Below are 9,254 nucleotides of genomic sequence, written 5' to 3'. Positions count from 1 at the left end.
AAACCCGATCGTGCTCGCTCACTTCGACGCAAATGCCGAAACGGAAATGCACACTGACACCAGTGATGTAGGTTTGGGTGCCATCCTCGTCCAAAAGCAAAGTAGTTGCGAAAAAGTAATCGCCTTTGCCAGCCGGGGTCTGACGAAGGAGTGGAAAAACTACTCCGCCTCTGAGAAAGAGTGCCTCGCTATTATATGGGCCATTTATAAACTTCGCCCATACGTGTATGGTAGACCGTTCAAGGTTGTGACAGACCACCATGCGCTGTGTTGGCTCGCCAATTTGAAGGACCCCTCTGGGCGTCTTGCCCGGTGGAGCTTGCGCCTGCAAGAATTCGACGTTACAATCGTCTATAAATCCGGCAGGAAACACTGCGACGCCGATTGCCTGTCCCGCGCCCCCGTCGACCCACCACCACTTGACTCCGATGAAGACAGCGCGTTCTTTGGAGTCGTGACGGAGAGCAACCTTGCCACCCAGCAGCGTGCCGACCCCGACTTACGCATCATAATAGACTACCTCGAAAGACGCAACGTTGCCGTGCCTATAAAGCGTTCAAACGCAACTTACCAACATTCAGCCTGAAAAACTCCGTCTTCGTGAAGAAGAATTTCAGCCCCGGAATGAGAACAAATTACTTTCTTGTCATCACCGCGGGCCTTCGTGACGAAATTTTGGAAGCGTGCCACGAAGACCCGCGTCTTCCGGACATCTCGGCACAGCTCGCACTTGTGGAAAAATCAAGGCGAGGTACTAGTGGCCCCCGCCTTACCTTCAACGTCACCGACTACGTCCGGAGCTGCCGTGACTGCCAGCGACGAAAAACGCCGCCCGACAAGACCCGCCGGACTTCTGCAGCCGATCGCCGTCTGGGCCGGTTCCCTACGTCACGATCCGAAAACAAGTGGATTGTCGTAGCGACAGACCACATGACACGCTACGCAGAGACGGCCGCTCTTCCGAGGGGACTGCACAAGAGGTCACCAAATTCTTCATAATGCAAGTTGTGCCGTGACTTGTAGCCCCTGAAATCCTAATCACGATCCGCGGAACGGCCTTCACTGCGGAGCTGATGCAAGGAAACTTACGCTACAGCAATACGGATCACCGAAGAATGACGGCGTACCACCCCCAAACGAACGGACTTACGGAACGTCTGAACAAGACGATCGCGGATATGCTGTCTATGTACTTACGCCGACGTTGAACATAAGACTTGGGACGAAGTCCTCCCGTATATGTCACGTTTGCGTACAACACAGCGACCCAGGAAACTACGCAGACAGCACCGTTCAATCTTGTCTACGGAAGACGGCCGACTACGATGCTCTACGCCATGCTTCCGCACGTTGAAGACGACGACCTCAACCCCGACGTCCAAGGATACCTTCAACGTGCGTAGGGGGCCCGCCAGCTAGCTCGAGTTCGTATAACGGACCAGCAGCTGGTGGATGCCGGACGCCACAACCTCCGACGCCGAGACGCCCAGTACCACCCTGGGGATCGTGTGTGGGTTTGGACTCCCATCCAACGACGCGGACTCAGTGAGAAGCTTCTGCGACGGTATTTTGGACCCTACCGGATTCTACGACGTGTTGGCCAACTTACCTACGAGGTGGTCCCCGATGGTGATTCCGGCACATCACGACGACGCACGCGGCCCGAAGTAATCCACGTGGTTCGCCTCAAACCTTACTACACAAGATGATGGACATTTTTTTGTTATTGTTGTTGTTTGTTCGGACTGTCATTTTATTTTAGCATCGGGTCGATGCACTCTTAGAGGGGGGGGGGGGTAATGCCGTGAACCATGCGTTGGGCTTGTTTATTTATGGCTTGCTTTTACTGCCCGGCTGCTCCCGGCTGTGTTATCTTTGTCCCAAGCGAAGCGCATGTTCTATTCTTTATTTTTATGCCGCATGGATTATCTCATTCGGATAAGGAGAGCGTTTCGCCCTAAAGTCACTGGCCTGGAATAATCTTCTTTGATCTACAATATTCTGGGTGTAGATCGATGGTTCGAGAAACACTCGCGCCGAAAGATAAAAGCCTGCAGAGCAGACGCCGCTGTATTCAACTCGCCGACGCTCTCCTGCACACGTCGCTTTGTTGACTGCTGCTTCGCCGCCTGTGTATTCTGTGAGTTGTTATGGGAGCACAAGTTCGCGCCAACAAACGTGTTTTCCTTCAAGACAACTGCATCGTCTTTGACTTCGTGACAATATCCGCTTTAAAGCGGCCATGTAGACAAAATACAACTTTGCTCAATTCGAAAGGAGTATATTTTAGTAACTCGCACAGCTCCATCGCAGCCACAAGAGACGTTTTCGAACTGAGAAAATGCAAGAAATGTTGGAAAGTTTTCAAATTTTGCGCTGCAGTGGTAAATTATGGCCAGGAGTAAAGTAATATGGGCCAGAACTAAAACTTAGTTTCAGCGTGTTGACTGAACGGTAGCACTGCAGCAATACGATCAAACAAAACTAGAGGCCCCGCTGCAATCGCCCTGTCATGTTCTAAGGCGGTGGCATCGGTCGGCGCCCGCCAATCGCACAAACAAGATTTGGTGACGTCATGGAGAAATTGCCGGAAAGTATCTGTGGTGTCGCGACTGCTGAATCTGTTTTGCCTAATATCTCAATTAATTATTTTAAGTTTGCGATAAAATTGATATCATTGTTGTCAAGACGAAGCAGGTGTTTAATAGACCAAACTTATATTTTCTCTTTATGGTCTACTAGCGAACGATCGCTTATAACAAAGTCAGTTTCCTGCTTTGATTCGATGACGTCGTTGTAACAAGGGTTTATTGCTGAAAAATAAAGGACATTTGTCGGTTTAGAAGTTCACAGGATTTACACCCTCCTTTTTTCTGAATTTGATACATAAGCGCTCGCCCACAATTATTTCTTTTTTTTTTTTTTGCTTCAAGGAAGCAAACCATGGCCAGGATTTCGGGACACGGCGTCGAGTTTCGAAAAACTGACACCACGTGGCGTCGCGACCTGAAGACACAATTCCTTCTCTCTTGTTCTCTCCCCCGCGGTGCGAGAAGCAGGGCCTTCACACAGGGTCTAGCCGCTCGCGACGGTTTCCCAAACAGGCCAGCTTTTCGCCTTTGAAATTCGCCGAACCAGGAAGGAAAAAAAAAAAAAAAAAAAACAAGAGGGGAGCCATCACAAAACGACCCCGCATGGGCTGCGGTTCCCCCGTGTGTAGGGTGCCTCGATGCGCCCCCGCTCTGCGGGCGCGCATCGAGGCACCCTACCCGTGTGGACGGGGAGGGCTCGCCCCGCTCGGACGCCTGCTTTTTTCGTGGCGCTCGTGCCGCATTTCTCACTCGAAGGAAAGAGCCGGGTAAAATTTTCTTTCGACTTGTGAAACAATGTGCGTTAGTACGTATCGAGCAGGCTCGGGTCAACTGCAGCGTCGCTAATGAGTTAACTTTCGCCAGTGTCGTCTTGTCGTCTGCTACGGACGCATCGTCTGCTCACCGCGCCGCTCGACCAGCCCGGTGTCCTGGCTATTTCACGGAATGAAACGTGTTGTTGGGGGACGTCGGTTCCGAAAGCCTTTCAGGTCCCATGGGTCACCTTTTCGACATTAAGGGGTCATCTGTTCAATTTGTCACAGGGCATTTTTATTTCCTTCCGCTTGCATGATACTTGTTCGCACTTGGCACATCCCGAACTTTTTTTTTTTTTTGCTGTTGAACAACTTGCACAAATTGCGTTGGTACATTGATTCGTACATTAGAATTAATCAGGTGTCTGATATGTGGGCGTCTTTTGAAGACGTATGCAATTAAACGAAACGAGCTTTTCTTTTTCTGCTCGCTTTTAATTTCTACGCGCGAACATTCACACCCGAATTCAGGAAAATTATTTTTCCTATGCTAATATCTGCATTGACAAATAATTTGCAGCACAAAAACATTTTGCGTTATTGTTGCAAAGCACAAGCGGTAGAGCAAGATCATAATCTATTATTTCGGGGTTCATAAAAAACCAAAAATCAAATGCCTCAACCCTTACCTACTTTGCGTTAAGGTTGAGGTGCAAGTATACTAACATTATGAGTAACGGAAAACAAAGAAATACGCAATTAACGCGACAGTGTCAAAACAAGCAGATGAGCATATGCAAGTCTTCGGCAAGTAAAAGAAAAACACGTTATGAATGTTTTCTATTGCGTGGGACGCGTCCGCTCAACGGGCTTTCCGGTGCCTCCAAAGCTAAAAAAGACGCACGCCGGCCCGACGAGAACGCTTCTGAAAAGAGCACGTGCTGGATCGACTTGCACGCGCTAGCCCCTGAGGCAGCTTTGCTCAAGAAGAGAAAGGTGCTACTGATTGCGGGTAGGTTCTTCTTTTCTTTTAGACGTACACTAAAATATTTTAATACTCCCCGCCCCAACCACCGGCTAGTGTGCGACATGATCAGTGAACAATATTCTTGGACTAGCGCTCTTACGTGAAACGCCCTGTCCGTCATACTACCTGAAATGGGGTATGCTACCGTACTGTAAGTAGTATTTTTATTTACAGTACGTTCCCCGGGTATGTGCCGAGTCATAGTCACGAGGAGAAGATAAGAAATTGGCTGCGTATCTGGTTGCTTCGCTGCAAATGTATACCATAGCCTTCGGCCGCCCCCGCCTCGTAACATCCTCCCCTCTCCCCCTCACGCTGTTCTTCTCCCCCTGCCTCCCCCATAATTAATGAAATTGAAGTTTGATGAATTCGATTCAATTTTCCTTCGTTTTCTTGGTTCGCGCCCCACCTGTTGGGACCTTTTCTTTCAATTGTTCTTGGAACAGCGCCTCAAAAACCTCACCCCGCCTGGGTTCCTGGCTTCTCTACCTACGCTTCCAAGAGCTGCTGAGGTATTCGTGAACAAGTGCCACTCCCTAACCAAAGCTGATCTGCACCACCTCATTTGGTTTTGCCCCAAATTAACTCGCTATAGAAATTTCTCTGCCCCCACCAACGACCCCGCGATAGCCATAGACCCTCACTCCGTGGGCACTCCCATCCTTCACAAGATTGCTGTATTCGCAGTCACAAGCGGTCTAGCACGAGCTGTATAGAACGGCCGGTCTGCTCCCCTTCCTTACCCATTCCTTTGATCCTATTCCCCCAACAGGCCTAGGGCCAGCCTTGCCCCAAATAAAGGTTTCTCTCTCTCACTCTTGAGGAGACATCTTTCTTTTATTATATTTACTTTTATCTGGCCTGTTTTTGACACCGTCTTTTACCGCATTTTTATTAAAACCAATCGCACGTCTATTTTTGAATAAAAGAACGCTGCTGCGGCCAGTTATGCACTAATGTTTTGCCTCAATTATGCCTAATGCTTTTTTAAAGACGATAGTCTTTCTTGGGCTACTTAAACGCGATTGATTGATTGATACATCTTTATTTGGCGAGCATGAAGCGCAGATGTTAGGGCGCCCGCCCGGTGGACGGCACCGATTCAGCCACCGGTTCAAAAGTTATAAATATTATTAAACAAGACGCTTATATACGCAAAACCGTTCCAAACTTCTAAAACTGCCAAGATTTGTCATACATGTCCCAATAATATGGCGCGAAGGAAACCCCAGGTAAATTTGAGGCAAAATGTAAGCACATAACCGGGATTACGCGCGTTCTTTTAAATAAGCATAGACATGGCCTTGGTTTTCACGATAGCAATTCAAAAAAGAGGCGTTAAAACAATGGTTTGACCAAAAAATACGAAAAGAAGCTGGCGCCCGAGCCTCGAGCTCGAGCGCAACCCTAAGCCGAACAGTAGCAAAGGTTCCAACAGATGGCGTGCGAGCTCTGCAGCGCGGGAAAAGTGGATTTAATTTAGCTAACCTCCATCGCGTCAGACGCGCGAGGAGTGAGAGAGGGGGGAGGAGAATGTATGAGACGGCAGGGGCTGCAGAAGACTATCGCCTTTCGACGACATTTGCAGCGAAGCGAGCAGATACGCGGCCAAGTTTTTCTTCTGAACAATATTGACACGTAGAAATATATGCACTCCGCCAGGTTCAGTAGCTTGGGATGGTTTTGCCTATATATACTCCTTGTTCCAGCATTGTTTCATGTTTGGCCCAGCGTCTGAATCGAGTGACAGACGGACAGATAGACAGACAGAAAAGAAAAAAGGACGATTGAGAGTGCACGTTCGGCAACTGGACACTAATGCTTTCACAATCACTGTATCATAAAAAAGTGCTTAGGTGTCCTCGGAATTTACACCTAGGAAAGAGAGCTGCAATTATTGTGTGTGGCACCGAAGGGTGCACAGAAAAGGCACAGTTCAGAAGCTTGGTGCGCAAGCTTAGCAATAGACGTCTTTTTTTGGAAGTGCCTACGTTTGAGCAAGTTTTATTTGTTACAAGTCTTAATGAAAACCGTTTCTTCAGCTCATTTACACAAAGTTTCATGAACGACAGCATAAAGCTTTAAGAGCTGCATAATTTGTCCCTTTCGACGTCAGTGTAACATTATATGTGCCGTAACATCGTTAAATATCTCTTTTTGCGCAGATGCAAGGCGCCACACAAGGCGGCAAGAAGCTGCTCTTTTTGTGACTTTCTGAACCCTCGCCCGCGCCCCTAGAAAAAAATAAGATACATAATAATTGGTATTGCCTAAAGGAGTTATTAAATAAAGCTCTAAAAAATCTTCAATTCTGACCGAAAACTTTCAAAGCATAAACACAAACGATGCAATTAGTGCGTAGACAGTCATCCATAACCTAATACCTACGCAAATAATAAGTTGCCGAAAGTTTCACACAAATAAGCACACAAATCCGTTCGCAGAAAAGTTGGCGTACGAAAATGTCGGTGCACCGGAATGCTTGCACCGTAACATCCCGCATTGAAATGTTCCAGTACATCGAAATGTCCTAGACCCGTCTAAAATGGGCCGTTCATAGGCGTCTAAATAGTAGTAACTTGGAATCCCAAACATCAATGCTCAACATTGGGGTTAATTTCAGGTGCAGCGCTACCATTGCGTTCGTATAATTCACGACACTTTAACTGTAACAGTGTGCTGTAAATGTATAATTGCTTCCATTTCGGTTAAGCGCCATTGACTTTTTCACGTATATGTATGCTTCTTACGGCGTCGTTTATACTTTTTATAACCGTTTTTAACGCATATCAGTTTTTAACTGGTGCTGTTCTGATGGAAGCGCCTTGGAAGCAGTGGAGCGCGGCCACAATTTTAATATTTACAATTAACAAAATATCAAACACATTCTCTAGAGCGCACACAAGAATGAGAAAATTCGCAAAGCTTAAAGGCAACAAATATTGAACAAAAAGCTGCGGGAAAAAAACTGCGAAACTACGGCAATATACTGGGAATTTTTCAAAAGGATGAAAAACAATTAATTAAACTTGAACACACCTCTAATTAATATATTCCCTCTGGTAAAAAGCGTTTAAATAGCATTGGGATGAATGGTACATAAATTGAATAAAATAACAATTTAAACGAAAAAAACCAACGAACATTGGTGAATTTATAAACCGGCATTCGAGAAAACGATTTTTGATAAAACGGACGCCGCTTCGATATAATAGCGTTAAAAAAGCGGCGCTCGTTCAGCTCTTGGCAACCCCCCTTGCGCCATAATTTCAGTCTCAGAAACTTGAAGATAGTGCTTTATTTTTATTTATTTACTATTTATTTCATACTTCCAGCCTGAGTGCCAGGCCTTAGGCATGAGTGGGAATAGATATATACAGTAACAAGTACGGCATGATTACCTGTATACATAAGAAAAACACAATACAGCAAAAGAAGAGAAAACGCTAAACAGATTACAAATACATTCATACTAATCCGTATGTAAAAAAAGACAAAATGGCATACCTGCGCGCAAACATATACGTTTTACACCATTTAACGCATCACTGCAGGAAACCGTGCGGATAACTTATTTTCACATTTGACACCGTACTAACATAGCGTTATTTGCCACCTCAGAAAAAAGAAAGAAAACGAAGAAGCAAAAACTGTACACAGTAGCGCGTGTGGACACGTCGTAGGTCCTTCAGGCACAGTTCTTGTGCTGGAAAGTCTTCCCCCCCCCTCCCCCCCCCCCCCCCCCGCGCGAAAAAACCAGGGGAGCACGCTTTGTTTGCTCTGCGCAATCTAAAAATGAGGAGGGGGGACAGTCAAGTCAGCCAAACCTTTTCAGTGGCAGCAATTATCTCCCCCACTTCCTTGGGATAAACCAGGGGAGCAGGCCTTGTTCGTACTCGTGCACACTACCGACTGCCTCTTTGTTACTCTCAGCGACAACAGATGGGAACCCTCCCTGGTTCCGCTGAGGAGAGGCGAGTGTTCGGGTGGAGACGGTCCTCCTCTCCACTCCTTCCAGGAAAAAGGAGGGGGACGGGGGCGCCACGTAGCGTCAGTTTTTCGAAGTTTGTGGGGATACGCCTCACCCCGGGCATGAAAAGTGTTGCAGGGAACCTACACAAACAACGTTGCAAAAAATCTACAATAACAGATTTGTAGCCCACAACCTGAAGTACTCAAACCCGGGAGTCGTTTTTTCTATCTGTTTTCTGAGCGCCACAATTTTGTGTTAACTAGTGCGGAACGACCTGAAATCCAGCCTGTTCTCATAGGCCGCAGCAGAAAAATTTTAGACGGCCCGGGAACCTCGTGAGTTAGTCGTACAAGCCCAATATTTTGCCACGGCATGCCGCTAGAGCCGTGCTACGGATATCCCGGAGTCGCTTTTTCTAGCTGTCTTCGTTATTAAACGGCGGCCGTTTCTTTTTTCTGCCCCATTCAGTTACGCCCCGGACGGGCGAAGCGCCGGGAGAGGGGCGCAGTCAGGTTTCCGCGGCGCGTGTCCCTCAATCCTGGGGATGCAGTTATGAATAACACCAGGAAAAAAAAAAAAACTCAGTTCAAAACTCGAACTCAGGCCAGCAAACACACTGGTCAGGTGTGTAAGCCCGGTGTAAGGTCCACTTATGAGATTAGCGGCCAGGTGCCTGTGCTGCGCGTGAGAACGCGCCGCTCTGTCTGACGACGTAGCACTGCCGACACTGCGCTGCAACCACCGCTAATTCGTCGCGGCGTGCGCGGGAGACGGATTGTCTGGCCCTCCGCATTCCTAAAGGGTAATCCCCCATTGAGGAGGCAGACTGCGGCGCCGGATTCCAGGAACGCCTGCCGGACCCGCTGGGATTACCGGCGTGTCTCTATTGTTGTCGCGTCCTGGTCAGC

Source organism: Haemaphysalis longicornis, unplaced genomic scaffold, assembly GCF_048455015.1.
Source record: "Haemaphysalis longicornis isolate Haplotype H1 unplaced genomic scaffold, Haemaphysalis longicornis Haplotype H1 scaffold_12, whole genome shotgun sequence".
NCBI lineage: Eukaryota > Metazoa > Arthropoda > Arachnida > Ixodida > Ixodidae > Haemaphysalis > Haemaphysalis longicornis.
This window is presented reverse-complemented; position numbering follows the sequence as displayed.